Source organism: Gorilla gorilla, chromosome 21 (assembly GCF_029281585.2).
Source record: "Gorilla gorilla gorilla isolate KB3781 chromosome 21, NHGRI_mGorGor1-v2.1_pri, whole genome shotgun sequence".
In the NCBI taxonomy this organism is placed as follows: Eukaryota; Metazoa; Chordata; class Mammalia; order Primates; family Hominidae; genus Gorilla; species Gorilla gorilla.
Window position 1 is genome coordinate 37,113,255 of NC_073245.2, and position 23,999 is coordinate 37,137,253.

Here is a 23,999-nt window from a genome sequence, read left to right on the forward strand (position 1 = left end):
AACGCTAGACAGAAGAATTCTCAGTAACTTCTTTGGGCTGCGTGTGTTCAACTCACAGAGTTGAACCTTCCTTTAGACAGAGCAGATTTGAAACCCTCCTTTTGTGGAATTTGCAAGTGGAGATTTCAAGCGCTTTGGGGCCAACCGTAGAAAAGGAAATATCTTCGCATAAAAACTAGAGAGAATCATTCTCAGCAACCACTTTGGGATGTGTGCGTTCCACTCACAGAGTTTAACCTTTCTTTTCATGGAGCAGTTTGGAAACACTCTGTTTGTAAAGTCTGAAAGTGGATATTTGGACCTCTTTGAGGATTTCGTGGGAAACGGGATTTCTGCATCTAACGCTAGACAGAAGAATTCTCAGTAACTTCTTTGGGCTGCGTGTGTTCAACTCACAGAGTTGAACCTGACTTCAGACAGAGCAGATCTGAAACCCTCTTTTAGTGGAATTTGCAAGTGGAGATTTCAAGCGCTTTGGCGCCAATGGTAGAAAAGGAAATATCTTCGTATAAAAACTAGAGAGAATCATTCTCAGCAACCACTTTGGGATGTGTGCGCCCCACTCACAGAGTTTAACCTTTCTTTTCATAGAGTACTTTGGAAACACTCTGTTTGTAAAGTCTGCAAGTGGATATTTGGACCTCTTTGAGGATTTCGTTGGAAACGGGATTTCTGCATCTAACGCTAGACAGAAGAATTCTCAGTAACTTCTTCAGGCTGCGTGTCTTCAACTCACACAGTTGAATCTTCCTTTAGACAGAGCAGATTTGAAACCGTCTATTTGTGGAATTTGCAAGTGGAGATTTCAAGCGCTTTTGGGTCAACAGTAGAAAAGGAAATATCTTCGTATAAAAACTAAGAATCATTCTCAGCAACCACTTTGGGATGTGTGCGTTCCACTCACAGAGTTTAACCTTTCTTTTCATAGGGCAGTTTGGAAACACTGTGTTTGTGAAGTCTGCAAGTGGATATTTGGACCTCTTTGAGGATTTCAATGGAAACGGGATTTCTGCATTTATCGTTAGATAGAAGAATTCTCAGTAACTACTTTGGGCTGTGTGTGTTCAACTCACAGAGATGAACCTTCCTTTAGACAGAGCAGATTTGAAACCCTCCTTTTGTGGAATTTGCAAGTGGAGATTTCAAGCGCTTTGGGGCCAACCGTAGAAAAGGAAATATCTTCGCATAAAAACTAGAGAGAATCATTCTCAGCAACCACTTTGGGATGTGTGCGTTCCACTCACAGAGTTTAACCTTTCTTTTCATGGAGCAGTTTGGAAACACTCTGTTTGTAATGTCTGAAAGTGGATATTTGGACCTCTTTGAGGATTTCGTGGGAAACGGGATTTCTGCATCTAACGCTGGACAGAAGAATTCTCAGTAACTTCTTTGGGCTGCGTGTGTTCAATTCACAGAGTTGAACCTTCCTTTAGAGAGAGCAGATTTGAAACCGTCTTTTTGTGGAATTTGCAAGTGGAGATTTCAAGCGCAATGGGGCCAACGGTTGAAAACGAAATATCTTCATATAAAAACTAGAGAGGATCATTCTCAGCAAGCACTTTGGGATGTGTGCGTTCCACTCACAGAGTTTAACCTTTCTTTTCATAGAGCAGTTTGGAAACACTCTGTTTGTAAAGTCTGCAAGTGGATATTTGGACCTCTTTCAGGATTTCGTTGGAAACGGGATTTCTGCATCTAACGCTAGACAGAAGAATTCTCAGTAACTTCTTTGGGCTGCGTGTGTTCAACTCACAGAGTTGAACCTTCCTTTAGACAGAGCAGATTTGAAACCCTCCTTTTGTGGAATTTGCAAGTGGAGATTTCAAGCGCTTTGGGGCCAACGGTAGAAAAGGAAATATCCTCGCATAAAAACTAGAGAGAATCATTCTCAGCAACCACTTTGGGATGTGTGCGTTCCACTCACAGAGTTTAACCTTTCTTTTCATGGAGCAGTTTGGAAACACTCTGTTTGTAAAGTCTGCAAGTGGATATTTGGACCTCTTTGAGGATTTCGTGGGAAACGGGATTTCTGCATCTAACGCTGGACAGAAGAATTCTCAGTAACTTCTTTGGGCTGCGTGTGTTCAACTCACAGAGTTGAACCTTCCTTTATACAGAGCAGATTTGAAACCCTCTTTTTGTGGAATTTGCAAGTGGAGATTTCAAGCGATATGGGGCCAACGGTAGAAAAGGGAATATCTTCATATAAAAACTAGAGAGAATCATTCTCAGCAACCACTTAGGGATGTGTGCGTCCCACTCACAGAGTTTAACCTTTCTTTTCATAGAGTACTTTGGAAACACTCTGTTTGTAAAGTCTGGAAGTGGATATTTGGACCTCTTTGAGGATTTCGTTGGAAACGGGATTTCTGCATCTAACGCTAGACAGAAGAATTCTCAGAAACTTCCTTGGGCTGCGTGTGTTCAACTCACAGAGTTGAACCTTCCATTCGACAGAGCAGATTTGAAACCCTCTTTTTGTGGAATTTGCAAGTGGAGATTTCAAGCGCTTTGGGGTCAACGGTAGAAAAGGAAATATCTTCGTATAAAAGCTAAGAATCATTCTCAGCAACCACTTTGGGATGTGTGCGTTCCACTCACAGAGTTTAACCTTTCTTTTCATAGAGCAGTTTGGAAACACTGTGTTTGTAAAGTCAGCAAGTGGATATTTGGACCTCTTTGAGGATTTCGATGGAAACGGTATTTCTGCATCTAACGCTAGACAGAAGAATTCTCAGTAACTTCTTTGGGCTGCGTGTGTTCAACTCACAGAGTTGAACCTTCCTTTAGACAGAGCAGATTTGAAACCCTCTTTTTGAGGAATTTGCAAGTGGAGATTTCAAGCGCTTTTGGGTCAACAGTAGAAAAGGAAATATCTTCGTATATAAACAAGAATCATTCTCAGCAACCACTTTGGGATGTGTGCGTTCCACTCACAGAGTTTAACCTTTCTTTTCATAGAGCAGTTTGGAAACACTGTTTTTGAGAAGTCTGCAAGTGGATATTTGGACCTCTTTGAGGATTTCAATGGAAACGGGATTTCTGCATTTATCGTTAGATAGAAGAATTCTCAGTAACTTCTTTGGGCTGTGTGTGTTCAACTCACAGAGATGAACCTTCCTTTAGACAGAGCAGATTTGAAACCCTCCTTTTGTGGAATTTGCAAGTGGAGATTTCAAGCGCTTTGGGGCCAACCGCAGAAAAGGAAATATCTTCGCATAAAAACTAGAGAGAATCATTCTCAGCAACCACTTTGGGATGTGTGCGTTCCACTCACAGAGTTTAACCTTTCTTTTCATGGAGCAGTTTGGAAACACTCTGTTTGTAAAGTCTGAAAGTGGATATTTGGACCTCTTTGAGGATTTCGTGGGAAACGGGATTTCTGCATCTAACGCTAGACAGAAGAATTCTCAGTAACTTCTTTGGGCTGCGTGTGTTCAATTCACAGAGTTGAACCTTCCTTTAGAGAGAGCAGATTTGAAACCGTCTTTTTGTGGAATTTGCAAGTGGAGATTTCAAGCGCTATGGGGCCAACGGTTGAAAACGAAATATCTTCATATAAAAACTAGAGAGGATCATTCTCAGCAACCACTTTGGGATGTGTGCGTTCCACTCACAGAGTTTAACCTTTCTTTTCATAGAGCAGTTTGGAAACACTCTGTTTGTAAAGTCTGCAAGTGGATATTTGGACCTCTTTCAGGATTTCGTTGGAAACGGGATTTCTGCATCTAACGCTAGACAGAAGAATTCTCAGTAACTTCTTTGGGCTGCGTGTGTTCAACTCACAGAGTTGAACCTTCCTTTAGACAGAGCAGATTTGAAACCCTCCTTTTGTGGAATTTGCAAGTGGAGATTTCAAGCGCTTTGGGGCCAACCGTAGAAAAGGAAATATCTTCGCATAAAAACTAGAGAGAATCATTCTCAGCAACCACTTTGGGATGTGTGCGTTCCACTCACAGAGTTTAACCTTTCTTTTCATGGAGCAGTTTGGAAACACTCTGTTTGTAAAGTCTGAAAGTGGATATTTGGACCTCTTTGAGGATTTCGTTGGAAACGGGATTTCTGCATCTAACGCTAGACAGAAGAATTCTCAGTAACTTCTTTGGGCTGCGTGTGTTCAACTCACAGAGTTGAACCTGACTTCAGACAGAGCAGATCTGAAACCCTCTTTTAGTGGAATTTGCAAGTGGAGATTTCAAGCGCTTTGGCGCCAATGGTAGAAAAGGAAATATCTTCGTATAAAAACTAGAGAGAATCATTCTCAGCAACCACTTTGGGATGTGTGCGCCCCACTCACAGAGTTTAACCTTTCTTTTCATAGAGTACTTTGGAAACACTCTGTTTGTAAAGTCTGCAAGTGGATATTTGGACCTCTTTGAGGATTTCGTTGGAAACGGGATTTCTGCATCTAACGCTAGACAGAAGTATTCTCAGTAACTTCTTCAGGCTGCGTGTCTTCAACTCACACAGTTGAATCTTCCTTTAGACAGAGCAGATTTGAAACCGTCTATTTGTGGAATTTGCAAGTGGAGATTTCAAGCGCTTTTGGGTCAACAGTAGAAAAGGAAATATCTTCGTATAAAAACTAAGAATCATTCTCAGCAACCACTTTGGGATGTGTGCGTTCCACTCACAGAGTTTAACCTTTCTTTTCATAGAGCAGTTTGGAAACACTGTGTTTGTGAAGTCTGCAAGTGGATATTTGGACCTCTTTGAGGATTTCAATGGAAACGGGATTTCTGCATTTATCGTTAGATAGAAGAATTCTCAGTAACTACTTTGGGCTGTGTGTGTTCAACTCACAGAGATGAACCTTCCTTTACACAGAGCAGATTTGAAACCCTCCTTTTGTGGAATTTGCAAGTGGAGATTTCAAGCGCTTTGGGGCCAACGGTAGAAAAGGAAATATCTTCGCATAAAAACTAGAGAGAATCATTCTCAGCAACCACTTTGGGATGTGTGCGTTCCACTCACAGAGTTTAACCTTTCTTTTCATGGAGCAGTTTGGAAACACTCTGTTTGTAATGTCTGCAAGTGGATATTTGGACCTCTTTGAGGATTTCGTGGGAAACGGGATTTCTGCATCTAACGCTGGACAGAAGAATTCTCAGTAACTTCTTTGGGCTGCGTGTGTTCAATTCACAGAGTTGAACCTTCCTTTAGAGAGAGCAGATTTGAAACCGTCTTTTTGTGGAATTTGCAAGTGGAGATTTCAAGCGCAATGGGGCCAACGGTTGAAAACGAAATATCTTCATATAAAAACTAGAGAGGATCATTCTCAGCAACCACTTTGGGATGTGTGCGTTCCACTCACAGAGTTTAACCTTTCTTTTCATAGAGCAGTTTGGAAACACTCTGTTTGTAAAGTCTGCAAGTGGATATTTGGACCTCTTTCAGGATTTCGTTGGAAACGGGATTTCTGCATCTAACGCTAGACAGAAGAATTCTCAGTAACTTCTTTGGGCTGCGTGTGTTCAACTCACAGAGTTGAACCTTCCTTTAGACAGAGCAGATTTGAAACCCTCCTTTTGTGGAATTTGCAAGTGGAGATTTCAAGCGCTTTGGGGCCAACGGTAGAAAAGGAAATATCCTCGCATAAAAACTAGAGAGAATCATTCTCAGCAACCACTTTGGGATGTGTGCGTTCCACTCACAGAGTTTAACCTTTCTTTTCATGGAGCAGTTTGGAAACACTCTGTTTGTAAAGTCTGCAAGTGGATATTTGGACCTCTTTGAGGATTTCGTGGGAAACGGGATTTCTGCATCTAACGCTGGACAGAAGAATTCTCAGTAACTTATTTGGGCTGCGTGTGTTCAACTCACAGAGTTGAACCTTCCTTTATACAGAGCAGATTTGAAACCCTCTTTTTGTGGAATTTGCAAGTGGAGATTTCAAGCGATATGGGGCCAACGGTAGAAAAGGGAATATCTTCATATAAAAACTAGAGAGAATCATTCTCAGCAACCACTTAGGGATGTGTGCGTCCCACTCACAGAGTTTAACCTTTCTTTTCATAGAGTACTTTGGAAACACTCTGTTTGTAAAGTCTGGAGGTGGATATTTGGACCTCTTTGAGGATTTCGTTGGAAACGGGATTTCTGCATCTAACGCTAGACAGAAGAATTCTCAGAAACTTCCTTGGGCTGCGTGTGTTCAACTCACAGAGTTGAACCTTCCATTCGACAGAGCAGATTTGAAACCCTCTTTTTGTGGAATTTGCAAGTGGAGATTTCAAGCGCTTTGGGGTCAACGGTAGAAAAGGAAATATCTTCGTATAAAAGCTAAGAATCATTCTCAGCAACCACTTTGGGATGTGTGCGTTCCACTCACAGAGTTTAACCTTTCTTTTCATAGAGAAGTTTGGAAACACTGTGTTTGTAAAGTCAGCAAGTGGATATTTGGACCTCTTTGAGGATTTCGATGGAAACGGTATTTCTGCATCTAACGCTAGACAGAAGAATTCTCAGTAACTTCTTTGGGCTGCGTGTGTTCAACTCACAGAGTTGAACCTTCCTTTAGACAGAGCAGATTTGAAACCCTCCTTTTGTGGAATTTGCAAGTGGAGATTTCTAGCGCTTTGGGGCCAACCGCAGAAAATGAAATATCTTCGCATAAAAACTAGAGAGAATCATTCTCAGCAACCACTTTGGGATGTGTGCGTTCCACTCACAGAGTTTAACCTTTCTTTTCATGGAGCAGTTTGGAAACACTCTGTTTGTGAAGTCTGCAAGTGGATATTTGGACCTCTTTGAGGATTTCGTGGGAAACGGGATTTCTGCATCTAACGCTAGACAGAAGAATTCTCAGTAACTTCTTTGGGCTGCGTGTGTTCAATTCACAGAGTTGAACCTTCCTTTAGAGAGAGCAGATTTGAAACCGTCTTTTTGTGGAATTTGCAAGTGGAGATTTCAAGCACTATGGGGCCAACGGTTGAAAACGAAATATCTTCATATAAAAACTAGAGAGGATCATTCTCAGCAACCACTTTGGGATGTGTGCGTTCCACTCACAGAGTTTAACCTTTCTTTTCATAGAGCAGTTTGGAAACACTCTGTTTGTAAAGTCTGCAAGTGGATATTTGGACCTCTTTCAGGATTTCATTGGAAACGGGATTTCTGCATCTAACGCTAGACAGAAGAATTCTCAGTAACTTCTTTGGGCTGCGTGTGTTCAACTCACAGAGTTGAACCTTCCTTTAGACAGAGCAGATTTGAAACCCTCCTTTTGTGGAATTTGCAAGTGGAGATTTCAAGCGCTTTGGGGCCAACCGTAGAAAAGGAAATATCTTCGCATAAAAACTAGAGAGAATCATTCTCAGCAACCACTTTGGGATGTGTGCGTTCCACTCACAGAGTTTAACCTTTCTTTTCATGGAGCAGTTTGGAAACACTCTGTTTGTAATGTCTGAAAGTGGATATTTGGACCTCTTTGAGGATTTCGTGTGAAACGGGATTTCTGCATCTAACGCTAGACAGAAGAATTCTCAGTAACTTCTTTGGGCTGCGTGTGTTCAATTCACAGAGTTGAACCTTCCTTTAGAGAGAGCAGATTTGAAACCGTCTTTTTGTGGAATTTGCAAGTGGAGATTTCAATCGCAATGGGGCCAACGGTTGAAAACGAAATATCTTCATATAAAAACTAGAGAGGCTCATTCTCAGCAACCACTTTGGGATGTGTGCGTTCCACTCACAGAGTTCAACCTTTCTTTTCATAGAGCAGTTTGGAAACACTCTGTTTGTAAAGTCTGCAAGTGGATATTTGGACCTCTTTCAGGATTTCGTTGGAAACGGGATTTCTGCATCTAACGCTAGACAGAAGAATTCTCAGTAACTTCTTTGGGCTGCGTGTGTTCAACTCACAGAGTTGAACCTTCCTTTAGACAGAGCAGATTTGAAACCCTCCTTTTGTGGAATTTGCAAGTGGAGATTTAAACCGCTTTGGGGCCAACGGTAGAAAAGGAAATATCTTCGCATAAAAACTAGAGAGAATCATTCTCAGCAACCACTTTGGGATGTGTGCGTTCCACTCACAGAGTTTAACCTTTCTTTTCATGGAGCAGTTTGGAAACACTCTGTTTGTAAAGTCTGCAAGTGGATATTTGGACCTCTTTGAGGATTTCGTGGGAAACGGGATTTCTGCATCTAACGCTGGACAGAAGAATTCTCAGTAACTTCTTTGGGCTGCGTGTGTTCAACTCACAGAGTTGAACCTTCCTTTATACAGAGCAGATTTGAAACCCTCTTTTTGTGGAATTTGCAAGTGGAGATTTCAAGCGATATGGGGCCAACGGTAGAAAACGGAATATCTTCATATAAAAACTAGAGAGAATCATTCTCAGCAACCACTTAGGGATGTGTGCGTCCCACTCACAGAGTTTAACCTTTCTTTTCATAGAGTACTTTGGAAACACTCTGTTTGTAAAGTCTGGAATTGGATATTTGGACCTCTTTGAGGATTTCGTTGGAAACGGGATTTCTGCATCTAACGCTAGACAGAAGAATTCTCAGAAACTTCCTTGGTCTGCGTGTGTTCAACTCACAGAGTTGAACCTTCCTTTAGACAGAGCAGATTTGAAACCCTCTTTTTGTGGAATTTGCAAGTGGAGATTTCAAGCGCTTTGGGGTCAACGGTAGAAAAGGAAATATCTTCGTATAAAAGCTAAGAATCATTCTCAGCAACCACTTTGGGATGTGTGCGTTCCACTCACAGAGTTTAACCTTTCTTTTCATAGAGCAGTTTGGAAACACTGTGTTTGTAAAGTCAGCAAGTGGATATTTGGACCTCTTTGAGGATTTCGATGGAAACGGTATTTCTGCATCTAACGCTAGACAGAAGAATTCTCAGTAACTTCTTTGGGCTGCGTGTGTTCAACTCACAGAGTTGAACCTTCCTTTAGACAGAGCAGATTTGAAACCCTCTTTTTGCGGAATTTGCAAGTGGAGATTTCAAGCGCTTTTGGGTCAACAGTAGAAAAGGAAATATCTTCGTATATAAACAAGAATCATTCTCAGCAACCACTTTGGGATGTGTGCGTTCCACTCACAGAGTTTAACCTTTCTTTTCATAGAGCAGTTTGGAAACACTGTGTTTGAGAAGTCTGCAAGTGGATATTTGGACCTCTTTGAGGATTTCAATGGAAACGGGATTTCTGCATTTATCGTTAGATAGAAGAATTCTCAGTAACTTCTTTGGGCTGTGTGTGTTCAACTCACAGAGATGAACCTTCCTTTAGACAGAGCAGATTTGAAACCCTCCTTTTGTGGAATTTGCAAGTGGAGATTTCAAGCGCTTTGGGGCCAACCGCAGAAAAGGAAATATCTTCGCATAAAAACTAGAGAGAATCATTCTCAGCAACCACTTTGGGATGTGTGCGTTCCACTCACAGAGTTTAACCTTTCTTTTCATGGAGCAGTTTGGAAACACTCTGTTTGTAAAGTCTGAAAGTGGATATTTGGACCTCTTTGAGGATTTCGTGGGAAACGGGATTTCTGCATCTAACGCTAGACAGAAGAATTCTCAGTAACTTCTTTGGGCTGCGTGTGTTCAATTCACAGAGTTGAACCTTCCTTTAGAGAGAGCAGATTTGAAACCGTCTTTTTGTGGAATTTGCAAGTGGAGATTTCAAGCGCTATGGGGCCAACGGTTGAAAACGAAATATCTTCATATAAAAACTAGACAGGATAATTCTCAGCAACCACTTTGGGATGTGTGCGTTCCACTCACAGAGTTTAACCTTTCTTTTCATAGAGCAGTTTGGAAACACTCTGTTTGTAAAGTCTGCAAGTGGATATTTGGACCTCTTTCAGGATTTCGTTGGAAACGGGATTTCTGCATCTAACGCTAGACAGAAGAATTCTCAGTAACTTCTTTGGGCTGCGTGTGTTCAACTCACAGAGTTGAACCTTCCTTTAGACAGAGCAGATTTGAAACCCTCCTTTTGTGGAATTTGCAAGTGGAGATTTCAAGCGCTTTGGGGCCAACCGTAGAAAAGGAAATATCTTCGCATAAAAACTAGAGAGAATCATTCTCAGCAACCACTTTGGGATGTGTGCGTTCCACTCACAGAGTTTAACCTTTCTTTTCATGGAGCAGTTTGGAAACACTCTGTTTGTAATGTCTGAAAGTGGATATTTGGACCTCTTTGAGGATTTCGTGGGAAACGGGATTTCTGCATCTAACGCTAGACAGAAGAATTCTCAGTAACTTCTTTGGGCTGCGTGTGTTCAATTCACAGAGTTGAACCTTCCTTTAGAGAGAGCAGATTTGAAACCGTCTTTTTGTGGAATTTGCAAGTGGAGATTTCAAGCGCAATGGGGCCAACGGTTGAAAACGAAATATCTTCATATAAAAACTAGAGAGGATCATTCTCAGCAACCACTTTGGGATGTGTGCGTTCCACTCACAGAGTTTAACCTTTCTTTTCATAGAGCACTTTGGAAACACTCTGTTTGTAAAGTCTGCAAGTGGATATTTGGACCTCTTTCAGGATTTCGTTGGAAACGGGATTTCTGCATCTAACGCTAGACAGAAGAATTCTCAGTAACTTCTTTGGGCTGCGTGTGTTCAACTCACAGAGTTGAACCTTCCTTTAGACAGAGCAGATTTGAAACCCTCCTTTTGTGGAATTTGCAAGTGGAGATTTCAAGCGCTTAGGGGCCAACGGTAGAAAAGGAAATATCTTCGCATAAAAACTAGAGAGAATCATTCTCAGCAACCACTTTGGGATGTGTGCGTTCCACTCACAGAGTTTAACCTTTCTTTTCATGGAGCAGTTTGGAAACACTCTGTTTGTAGAGTCTGCAAGTGGATATTTGGACCTCTTTGAGGATTTCGTGGGAAACGGGATTTCTGCATCTAACGCTGGACAGAAGAATTCTCAGTAACTTCTTTGGGCTGCGTGTGTTCAACTCACAGAGTTGAACCTTCCTTTATACAGAGCAGATTTGAAACCCTCTTTTTGTGGAATTTGCAAGTGGAGATTTCAAGCGATATGGGGCCAACGGTAGAAAAGGGAATATCTTCATATAAAAACTAGAGAGAATCATTCTCAGCAACCACTTAGGGATGTGTGCGTCCCACTCACAGAGTTTAACCTTTCTTTTCATAGAGTACTTTGGAAACACTCTGTTTGTAAAGTCTGGAATTGGATATTTGGACCTCTTTGAGGATTTCGTTGGAAACGGGATTTCTGCATCTAACGCTAGACAGAAGAATTCTCAGAAACTTCCTTGGTCTGCGTGTGTTCAACTCACAGAGTTGAACCTTCCTTTAGACAGAGCAGATTTGAAACCCTCTTTTTGTGTAATTTGCAAGTGGAGATTTCAAGCGCTTTGGGGTCAACGGTAGAAAAGGAAATATCTTCGTATAAAAGCTAAGAATCATTCTCAGCAACCACTTTGGGATGTGTGCGTTCCACTCACAGAGTTTAACCTTTCTTTTCATAGAGCAGTTTGGAAACACTGTGTTTGTAAAGTCAGCAAGTGGATATTTGGACCTCTTTGAGGATTTCGATGGAAACGGTATTTCTGCATCTAACGCTAGACAGAAGAATTCTCAGTAACTTCTTTGGGCTGCGTGTGTTCAACTCACAGAGTTGAACCTTCCTTTAGACAGAGCAGATTTGAAACCCTCTTTTTGCGGAATTTGCAAGTGGAGATTTCAAGCGCTTTTTGGTCAACAGTAGAAAAGGAAATATCTTCGTATATAAACAAGAATCATTCTCAGCAACCACTTTGGGATGTGTGCGTTCCACTCACAGAGTTTAACCTTTCTTTTCATAGAGCAGTTTGGAAACACTGTGTTTGAGAAGTCTGCAAGTGGATATTTGGACCTCTTTGAGGATTTCAATGGAAACGGGATTTCTGCATTTATCGTTAGATAGAAGAATTCTCAGTAACTTCTTTGGGCTGTGTGTGTTCAACTCACAGAGATGAACCTTCCTTTAGACAGAGCAGATTTGAAACCCTCCTTTTGTGGAATTTGCAAGTGGAGATTTCAAGCGCTTTGGGGCCAACCGCAGAAAAGGAAATATCTTCGCATAAAAACTAGAGAGAATCATTCTCAGCAACCACTTTGGGATGTGTGCGTTCCACTCACAGAGTTTAACCTTTCTTTTCATGGAGCAGTTTGGAAACACTCTGTTTGTAAAGTCTGAAAGTGGATATTTGGACCTCTTTGAGGATTTCGTGGGAAACGGGATTTCTGCATCTAACGCTAGACAGAAGAATTCTCAGTAACTTCTTTGGGCTGCGTGTGTTCAATTCACAGAGTTGAACCTTCCTTTAGAGAGAGCAGATTTGAAACCGTCTTTTTGTGGAATTTGCAAGTGGAGATTTCAAGCGCTATGGGGCCAACGGTTGAAAACGAAATATCTTCATATAAAAACTAGACAGGATAATTCTCAGCAACCACTTTGGGATGTGTGCGTTCCACTCACAGAGTTTAACCTTTCTTTTCATAGAGCAGTTTGGAAACACTCTGTTTGTAAAGTCTGCAAGTGGATATTTGGACCTCTTTCAGGATTTCGTTGGAAACGGGATTTCTGCATCTAACGCTAGACAGAAGAATTCTCAGTAACTTCTTTGGGCTGCGTGTGTTCAACTCACAGAGTTGAACCTTCCTTTAGACAGAGCAGATTTGAAACCCTCCTTTTGTGGAATTTGCAAGTGGAGATTTCAAGCGCTTTGGGGCCAACCGTAGAAAAGGAAATATCTTCGCATAAAAACTAGAGAGAATCATTCTCAGCAACCACTTTGGGATGTGTGCGTTCCACTCACAGAGTTTAACCTTTCTTTTCATGGAGCAGTTTGGAAACACTCTGTTTGTAATGTCTGAAAGTGGATATTTGGACCTCTTTGAGGATTTCGTGGGAAACGGGATTTCTGCATCTAACGCTAGACAGAAGAATTCTCAGTAACTTCTTTGGGCTGCGTGTGTTCAATTCACAGAGTTGAACCTTCCTTTAGAGAGAGCAGATTTGAAACCGTCTTTTTGTGGAATTTGCAAGTGGAGATTTCAAGCGCAATGGGGCCAACGGTTGAAAACGAAATATCTTCATATAAAAACTAGAGAGGATCATTCTCAGCAACCACTTTGGGATGTGTGCGTTCCACTCACAGAGTTTAACCTTTCTTTTCATAGAGCACTTTGGAAACACTCTGTTTGTAAAGTCTGCAAGTGGATATTTGGACCTCTTTCAGGATTTCGTTGGAAACGGGATTTCTGCATCTAACGCTAGACAGAAGAATTCTCAGTAACTTCTTTGGGCTGCGTGTGTTCAACTCACAGAGTTGAACCTTCCTTTAGACAGAGCAGATTTGAAACCCTCCTTTTGTGGAATTTGCAAGTGGAGATTTCAAGCGCTTAGGGGCCAACGGTAGAAAAGGAAATATCTTCGCATAAAAACTAGAGAGAATCATTCTCAGCAACCACTTTGGGATGTGTGCGTTCCACTCACAGAGTTTAACCTTTCTTTTCATGGAGCAGTTTGGAAACACTCTGTTTGTAGAGTCTGCAAGTGGATATTTGGACCTCTTTGAGGATTTCGTGGGAAACGGGATTTCTGCATCTAACGCTGGACAGAAGAATTCTCAGTAACTTCTTTGGGCTGCGTGTGTTCAACTCACAGAGTTGAACCTTCCTTTATACAGAGCAGATTTGAAACCGTCTTTTTGTGGAATTTGCAAGTGGAGATTTCAAGCGATATGGGGCCAACGGTAGAAAAGGGAATATCTTCATATAAAAACTAGAGAGAATCATTCTCAGCAACCACTTAGGGATGTGTGCGTCCCACTCACAGAGTTTAACCTTTCTTTTCATAGAGTACTTTGGAAACACTCTGTTTGTAAAGTCTGGAATTGGATATTTGGACCTCCTTGAGGATTTCGTTGGAAACGGGATTTCTGCATCTAACGCTAGACAGAAGAATTCTCAGAAACTTCCTTGGTCTGCGTGTGTTCAACTCACAGAGTTGAACCTGACTTCAGACAGAGCAGATCTGAAACCCTCTTTTAGTGGAATTTGCAAGTGGAGATTTCAAGCGCTTCGGCGCCAATGGTAGAAAAGGAAATATCTTCGTATAAAAACTAGAGAGAATCATTCTCAGCAACCACTTTGGGATGTGTGCGCCCCACTCACAGAGTTTAACCTTTCTTTTCATAGAGTACTTTGGAAACACTCTGTTTGTAAAGTCTGCAAGTGGATATTTGGACCTCTTTGAGGATTTCGTTGGAAACGGGATTTCTGCATCTAACGCTAGACAGAAGAATTCTCAGTAACTTCTTCAGGCTGCGTGTCTTCAACTCACACAGTTGAATCTTCCTTTAGACAGAGCAGATTTGAAACCGTCTTTTTGCGGAATTTGCAAGTGGAGATTTCAAGCGCTTTGGGGTCAACGGTAGAAAAGGAAATATCTTCGTATAAAAGCTAAGAATCATTCTCAGCAACCACTTTGGGATGTGTGCGTTCCACTCACAGAGTTTAACCTTTCTTTTCATAGAGCAGTTTGGAAACACTGTGTTTGTAAAGTCAGCAAGTGGATATTTGGACCTCTTTGAGGATTTCGTTGGAAACGGGATTTCTGCATCTAACGCTAGACAGAAGAATTCTCAGTAACTTCTTCAGGCTGCGTGTCTTCAACTCACACAGTTGAATCTTCCTTTAGACAGAGCAGATTTGAAACCGTCTTTTTGCGGAATTTGCAAGTGGAGATTTCAAGCGCTTTGGGGTCAACGGTAGAAAAGGAAATATCTTCGTATAAAAGCTAAGAATCATTCTCAGCAACCACTTTGGGATGTGTGCGTTCCACTCACAGAGTTTAACCTTTCTTTTCATAGAGCAGTTTGGAAACACTGTGTTTGTAAAGTCAGCAAGTGGATATTTGGACCTCTTTGAGGATTTCGATGGAAACGGTATTTCTGCATCTAACGCTAGACAGAAGAATTCTCAGTAACTTCTTTGGGCTGCGTGTGTTCAACTCACAGAGTTGAACCTTCCTTTAGACAGAGCAGATTTGAAACCCTCTTTTTGCGGAATTTGCAAGTGGAGATTTCAAGCGCTTTTTGGTCAACAGTAGAAAAGGAAATATCTTCGTATATAAACAAGAATCATTCTCAGCAACCACTTTGGGATGTGTGCGTTCCACTCACAGAGTTTAACCTTTCTTTTCATAGAGCAGTTTGGAAACACTGTGTTTGAGAAGTCTGCAAGTGGATATTTGGACCTCTTTGAGGATTTCAATGGAAACGGGATTTCTGCATTTATCGTTAGATAGAAGAATTCTCAGTAACTTCTTTGGGCTGTGTGTGTTCAACTCACAGAGATGAACCTTCCTTTAGACAGAGCAGATTTGAAACCCTCCTTTTGTGGAATTTGCAAGTGGAGATTTCAAGCGCTTTGGGGCCAACCGCAGAAAAGGAAATATCTTCGCATAAAAACTAGAGAGAATCATTCTCAGCAACCACTTTGGGATGTGTGCGTTCCACTCACAGAGTTTAACCTTTCTTTTCATGGAGCAGTTTGGAAACACTCTGTTTGTAAAGTCTGAAAGTGGATATTTGGACCTCTTTGAGGATTTCGTGGGAAACGGGATTTCTGCATCTAACGCTAGACAGAAGAATTCTCAGTAACTTCTTTGGGCTGCGTGTGTTCAATTCACAGAGTTGAACCTTCCTTTAGAGAGAGCAGATTTGAAACCGTCTTTTTGTGGAATTTGCAAGTGGAGATTTCAAGCGCTATGGGGCCAACGGTTGAAAACGAAATATCTTCATATAAAAACTAGACAGGATAATTCTCAGCAACCACTTTGGGATGTGTGCGTTCCACTCACAGAGTTTAACCTTTCTTTTCATAGAGCAGTTTGGAAACACTCTGTTTGTAAAGTCTGCAAGTGGATATTTGGACCTCTTTCAGGATTTCGTTGGAAACGGGATTTCTGCATCTAACGCTAGACAGAAGAATTCTCAGTAACTTCTTTGGGCTGCGTGTGTTCAACTCACAGAGTTGAACCTTCCTTTAGACAGAGCAGATTTGAAACCCTCCTTTTGTGGAATTTGCAAGTGGAGATTTCAAGCGCTTTGGGGCCAACCGTAGAAAAGGAAATATCTTCGCATAAAAACTAGAGAGAATCATTCTCAGCAACCACTTTGGGATGTGTGCGTTCCACTCACAGAGTTTAACCTTTCTTTTCATGGAGCAGTTTGGAAACACTCTGTTTGTAATGTCTGAAAGTGGATATTTGGACCTCTTTGAGGATTTCGTGGGAAACGGGATTTCTGCATCTAACGCTAGACAGAAGAATTCTCAGTAACTTCTTTGGGCTGCGTGTGTTCAATTCACAGAGTTGAACCTTCCTTTAGAGAGAGCAGATTTGAAACCGTCTTTTTGTGGAATTTGCAAGTGGAGATTTCAAGCGCAATGGGGCCAACGGTTGAAAACGAAATATCTTCATATAAAAACTAGAGAGGATCATTCTCAGCAACCACTTTGGGATGTGTGCGTTCCACTCACAGAGTTTAACCTTTCTTTTCATAGAGCACTTTGGAAACACTCTGTTTGTAAAGTCTGCAAGTGGATATTTGGACCTCTTTCAGGATTTCGTTGGAAACGGGATTTCTGCATCTAACGCTAGACAGAAGAATTCTCAGTAACTTCTTTGGGCTGCGTGTGTTCAACTCACAGAGTTGAACCTTCCTTTAGACAGAGCAGATTTGAAACCCTCCTTTTGTGGAATTTGCAAGTGGAGATTTCAAGCGCTTAGGGGCCAACGGTAGAAAAGGAAATATCTTCGCATAAAAACTAGAGAGAATCATTCTCAGCAACCACTTTGGGATGTGTGCGTTCCACTCACAGAGTTTAACCTTTCTTTTCATGGAGCAGTTTGGAAACACTCTGTTTGTAGAGTCTGCAAGTGGATATTTGGACCTCTTTGAGGATTTCGTGGGAAACGGGATTTCTGCATCTAACGCTGGACAGAAGAATTCTCAGTAACTTCTTTGGGCTGCGTGTGTTCAACTCACAGAGTTGAACCTTCCTTTATACAGAGCAGATTTGAAACCGTCTTTTTGTGGAATTTGCAAGTGGAGATTTCAAGCGATATGGGGCCAACGGTAGAAAAGGGAATATCTTCATATAAAAACTAGAGAGAATCATTCTCAGCAACCACTTAGGGATGTGTGCGTCCCACTCACAGAGTTTAACCTTTCTTTTCATAGAGTACTTTGGAAACACTCTGTTTGTAAAGTCTGGAATTGGATATTTGGACCTCCTTGAGAATTTCGTTGGAAACGGGATTTCTGCATCTAACGCTAGACAGAAGAATTCTCAGAAACTTCCTTGGTCTGCGTGTGTTCAACTCACAGAGTTGAACCTGACTTCAGACAGAGCAGATCTGAAACCCTCTTTTAGTGGAATTTGCAAGTGGAGATTTCAAGCGCTTCGGCGCCAATGGTAGAAAAGGAAATATCTTCGTATAAAAACTAGAGAGAATCATTCTCAGCAACCACTTTGGGATGTGTGCGCCCCACTCACAGAGTTTAACCTTTCTTTTCATAGAGTACTTTGGAAACACTCTGTTTGTAAAGTCTGCAAGTGGATATTTGGACCTCTTTGAGGATTTCGTTGGAAACGGGATTTCTGCATCTAACGCTAGACAGAAGAATTCTCAGTAACTTCTTCAGGCTGCGTGTCTTCAACTCACACAGTTGAATCTTCCTTTAGACAGAGCAGATTTGAAACCGTCTATTTGTGGAATTTGCAAGTGGAGATTTCAAGCGCTTTTGGGTCAACAGTAGAAAAGGAAATATCTTCGTATAAAAACTAAGAATCATTCTCAGCAACCACTTTGGGATGTGTGCGTTCCACTCACAGAGTTTAACCTTTCTATTCATAGAGCAGTTTGGAAACACTGTGTTTGTGAAGTCTGCAAGTGGATATTTGGACCTCTTTGAGGATTTCAATGGAAACGGGATTTCTGCATTTATCGTTAGATAGAAGAATTCTCAGTAACTACTTTGGGCTGTGTGTGTTCAACTCACAGAGATGAACCTTCCTTTAGACAGAGCAGATTTGAAACCCTCCTTTTGTGGAATTTGCAAGTGGAGATTTCAAGCGCTTTGGGGCCAACCGTAGAAAAGGAAATATCTTCGCATAAAAACTAGAGAGAATCATTCTCAGCAACCGCTTTGGGATGTGTGCGTTCCACTCACAGAGTTTAACCTTTCTTTTCATGGAGCAGTTTGGAAACACTCTGTTTGTAATGTCTGAAAGTGGATATTTGGACCTCTTTGAGGATTTCGTGGGAAACGGGATTTCTGCATCTAACGCTGGACAGAAGAATTCTCAGTAACTTCTTTGGGCTGCGTGTGTTCAATTCACAGAGTTGAACCTTCCTTTAGAGAGAGCAGATTTGAAACCGTCTTTTTGTGGAATTTGCAAGTGGAGATTTCAAGCGCAATGGGGCCAACGGTTGAAAACGAAATATCTTCATATAAAAACTAGAGAGGATCATTCTCAGCAAGCACTTTGGGATGTGTGCGTTCCACTCACAGAGTTTAACCTTTCTTTTCATAGAGCAGTTTGGAAACACTCTGTTTGTAAAGTCTGCAAGTGGATATTTGGACCTCTTTCAGGATTTCGTTGGAAACGGGATTTCTGCATCTAACGCTAGACAGAAGAATTCTCAGTAACTTCTTTGGGCTGCGTGTGTTCAACTCACAGAGTTGAACCTTCCTTTAGACAGAGCAGATTTGAAACCCTCCTTTTGTGGAATTTGCAAGTGGAGATTTCAAGCGCTTTGGGGCCAACCGCAGAAAAGGAAATATCCTCGCATAAAAACTAGAGAGAATCATTCTCAGCAACCACTTTGGGATGTGTGCGTTCCACTCACAGAGTTTAACCTTTCTTTTCATGGAGCAGTTTGGAAACACTCTGTTTGTAAAGTCTGCAAGTGGATATTTGGACCTCTTTGAGGATTTCGTGGGAAACGGGATTTCTGCATCTAACGCTGGACAGAAGAATTCTCAGTAACTTCTTTGGGCTGCGTGTGTTCAACTCACAGAGTTGAACCTTCCTTTATACAGAGCAGATTTGAAACCCTCTTTTTGTGGAATTTGCAAGTGGAGATTTCAAGCGATATGGGGCCAACGGTAGAAAAGGGAATATCTTCATATAAAAACTAGAGAGAATCATTCTCAGCAACCACTTAGGGATGTGTGCGTCCCACTCACAGAGTTTAACCTTTCTTTTCATAGAGTACTTTGGAAACACTCTGTTTGTAAAGTCTGGAAGTGGATATTTGGACCTCTTTGAGGATTTCGTTGGAAACGGGATTTCTGCATCTAACGCTAGACAGAAGAATTCTCAGAAACTTCCTTGGGCTGCGTGTGTTCAACTCACAGAGTTGAACCTTCCATTCGGCAGAGCAGATTTGAAACCCTCTTTTTGTGGAATTTGCAAGTGGAGATTTCAAGCGCTTTGGGGTCAACGGTAGAAAAGGAAATATCTTCGTATAAAAGCTAAGAATCATTCTCAGCAACCACTTTGGGATGTGTGCGTTCCACTCACAGAGTTTAACCTTTCTTTTCATAGAGCAGTTTGGAAACACTGTGTTTGTAAAGTCAGCAAGTGGATATTTGGACCTCTTTGAGGATTTCGATGGAAACGGTATTTCTGCATCTAACGCTAGACAGAAGAATTCTCAGTAACTTCTTTGGGCTGCGTGTGTTCAACTCACAGAGTTGAACCTTCCTTTAGACAGAGCAGATTTGAAACCCTCTTTTTGCGGAATTTGCAAGTGGAGATTTCAAGCGCTTTTGGGTCAACAGTAGAAAAGGAAATATCTTCGTATATAAACAAGAATCATTCTCAGCAACCACTTTGGGATGTGTGCGTTCCACTCACAGAGTTTAACCTTTCTTTTCATAGAGCAGTTTGGAAACACTGTTTTTGAGAAGTCTGCAAGTGGATATTTGGACCTCTTTGAGGATTTCAATGGAAACGGGATTTCTGCATTTATCGTTAGATAGAAGAATTCTCAGTAACTTCTTTGGGCTGTGTGTGTTCAACTCACAGAGATGAACCTTCCTTTAGACAGAGCAGATTTGAAACCCTCCTTTTGTGGAGTTTGCAAGTGGAGATTTCAAGCGCTTTGGGGCCAACCGCAGAAAAGGAAATATCTTCGCATAAAAACTAGAGAGAATCATTCTCAGCAACCACTTTGGGATGTGTGCGTTCCACTCACAGAGTTTAACCTTTCTTTTCATGGAGCAGTTTGGAAACACTCTGTTTGTAAAGTCTGAAAGTGGATATTTGGACCTCTTTGAGGATTTCGTGGGAAACGGGATTTCTGCATCTAACGCTAGACAGAAGAATTCTCAGTAACTTCTTTGGGCTGCGTGTGTTCAATTCACAGAGTTGAACCTTCCTTTAGAGAGAGCAGATTTGAAACCGTCTTTTTGTGGAATTTGCAAGTGGAGATTTCAAGCGCTATGGGGCCAACGGTTGAAAACGAAATATCTTCATATAAAAACTAGAGAGGATCATTCTCAGCAACCACTTTGGGATGTGTGCGTTCCACTCACAGAGTTTAACCTTTCTTTTCATAGAGCAGTTTGGAAACACTCTGTTTGTAAAGTCTGCAAGTGGATATTTGGACCTCTTTCAGGATTTCGTTGGAAACGGGATTTCTGCATCTAACGCTAGACAGAAGAATTCTCAGTAACTTCTTTGGGCTGCGTGTGTTCAACTCACAGAGTTGAACCTTCCTTTAGACAGAGCAGATTTGAAACCCTCCTTTTGTGGAATTTGCAAGTGGAGATTTCAAGCGCTTTGGGGCCAACCGTAGAAAAGGAAATATCTTCGCATAAAAACTAGAGAGAATCATTCTCAGCAACCACTTTGGGATGTGTGCGTTCCACTCACAGAGTTTAACCTTTCTTTTCATGGAGCAGTTTGGAAACACTCTGTTTGTAAAGTCTGAAAGTGGATATTTGGACCTCTTTGAGGATTTCGTGGGAAACGGGATTTCTGCATCTAACGCTAGACAGAAGAATTCTCAGTAACTTCTTTGGGCTGCGTGTGTTCAACTCACAGAGTTGAACCTGACTTCAGACAGAGCAGATCTGAAACCCTCTTTTAGTGGAATTTGCAAGTGGAGATTTCAAGCGCTTTGGCGCCAATGGTAGAAAAGGAAATATCTTCGTATAAAAACTAGAGAGAATCATTCTCAGCAACCACTTTGGGATGTGTGCGCCCCACTCACAGAGTTTAACCTTTCTTTTCATAGAGTACTTTGGAAACACTCTGTTTGTAAAGTCTGCAAGTGGATATTTGGACCTCTTTGAGGATTTCGTTGGAAACGGGATTTCTGCATCTAACGCTAGACAGAAGAATTCTCAGTAACTTCTTCAGGCTGCGTGTCTTCAACTCACACAGTTGAATCTTCCTTTAGACAGAGCAGATTTGAAACCGTCTATTTGTGGAATTTGCAAGTGGAGATTTCAAGCGCTTTTGGGTCAACAGTAGAAAAGGAAATATCTTCGTATAAAAACTAAGAATCATTCTCAGCAACCACTTTGGGATGTGTGCATTCCACTCACAGAGTTTAACCTTTCTTTTCATAGAGCAGTTTGGAAACACTGTGTTTGTGAAGTCTGCAAGTGGATATTTGGACCTCTTTGAGGATTTCAATGGAAACGGGATTTCTGCATTTATCGTTAGATAGAAGAATTCTCAGTAACTACTTTGGGCTGTGTGTGTTCAACTCACAGAGATGAACCTTCCCTTAGACAGAGCAGATTTGAAACCCTCCTTTTGTGGAATTTGCAAGTGGAGATTTCAAGCGCTTTAGGGCCAACCGTAGAAAAGGAAATATCTTCGCATAAAAACTAGAGAGAATCATTCTCAGCAACCACTTTGGGATGTGTGCGTTCCACTCACAGAGTTTAACCTTTCTTTTCATGGAGCAGTTTGGAAACACTCTGTTTGTAATGTCTGCAAGTGGATATTTGGACCTCTTTGAGGATTTCGTGGGAAACGGGATTTCTGCATCTAACGCTGGACAGAAGAATTCTCAGTAACTTCTTTGGGCTGCGTGTGTTCAATTCACAGAGTTGAAACTTCCTTTAGAGAGAGCAGATTTGAAACCGTCTTTTTGTGGAATTTGCAAGTGGAGATTTCAAGCGCAATGGGGCCAACGGTTGAAAACGAAATATCTTCATATAAAAACTAGAGAGGATCATTCTCAGCAACCACTTTGGGATGTGTGCGTTCCACTCACAGAGTTTAACCTTTCTTTTCATAGAGCAGTTTGGAAACACTCTGTTTGTAAAGTCTGCAAGTGGATATTTGGACCTCTTTCAGGATTTCGTTGGAAACGGGATTTCTGCATCTAACGCTAGACAGAAGAATTCTCAGTAACTTCTTTGGGCTGCGTGTGTTCAACTCACAGAGTTGAACCTTCCTTTAGACAGAGCAGATTTGAAACCCTCCTTTTGTCGAATTTGCAAGTGGAGATTTCAAGCGCTTTGGGGCCAACGGTAGAAAAGGAAATATCCTCGCATAAAAACTAGAGAGAATCATTCTCAGCAACCACTTTGGGATGTGTGCGTTCCACTCACAGAGTTTAACCTTTCTTTTCATGGAGCAGTTTGGAAACACTCTGTTTGTAAAGTCTGCAAGTGGATATTTGGACCTCTTTGAGGATTTCGTGGGAAACGGGATTTCTGCATCTAACGCTGGACAGAAGAATTCTCAGTAACTTATTTGGGCTGCGTGTGTTCAACTCACAGAGTTGAACCTTCCTTTATACAGAGCAGATTTGAAACCCTCTTTTTGTGGAATTTGCAAGTGGAGATTTCAAGCGATATGGGGCCAACGGTAGAAAAGGGAATATCTTCATATAAAAACTAGAGAGAATCATTCTCAGCAACCACTTAGGGATGTGTGCGTCCCACTCACAGAGTTTAACCTTTCTTTTCATAGAGTACTTTGCAAACACTCTGTTTGTAAAGTCTGGAGGTGGATATTTGGACCTCTTTGAGGATTTCGTTGGAAACGGGATTTCTGCATCTAACGCTAGACAGAAGAATTCTCAGAAACTTCCTTGGGCTGCGTGTGTTCAACTCACAGAGTTGAACCTTCCATTCGACAGAGCAGATTTGAAACCCTCTTTTTGTGGAATTTGCAAGTGGAGATTTCAAGCGCTTTGGGGTCAACGGTAGAAAAGGAAATATCTTCGTATAAAAGCTAAGAATCATTCTCAGCAACCACTTTGGGATGTGTGCGTTCCACTCACAGAGTTTAACCTTTCTTTTCATAGAGCAGTTTGGAAACACTGTGTTTGTAAAGTCAGCAAGTGGATATTTGGACCTCTTTGAGGATTTCGATGGAAACGGTATTTCTGCATCTAACGCTAGACAGAAGAATTCTCAGTAACTTCTTTGGGCTGCGTGTGTTCAACTCACAGAGTTGAACCTTCCTTTAGACAGAGCAGATTTGAAACCCTCCTTTTGTGGAATTTGCAAGTGGAGATTTCAAGCGCTTTGGGGCCAACCGTAGAAAAGGAAATATCTTCGCATAAAAACTAGAGAGAATCATTCTCAGCAACCACTTTGGGATGTGTGCGTTCCACTCACAGAGTTTAACCTTTCTTTTCATGGAGCAGTTTGGAAACACTCTGTTTGTAATGTCTGAAAGTGGATATTTGGACCTCTTTGAGGATTTCGTGGGAAACGGGATTTCTGCATCTAACGCTAGACAGAAGAATTCTCAGTAACTTCTTTGGGCTGCGTGTGTTCAATTCACAGAGTTGAACCTTCCTTTAGAGAGAGCAGATTTGAAACCGTCTTTTTGTGGAATTTGCAAGTGGAGATTTCAAGCGCAATGGGGCAAACGTTTGAAAACGAAATATCTTCATATAAAAACTAGAGAGGATCATTCTCAGCAACCACTTTGGGATGTGTGCGTTCCACTCACAGAGTTCAACCTTTCTTTTCATAGAGCA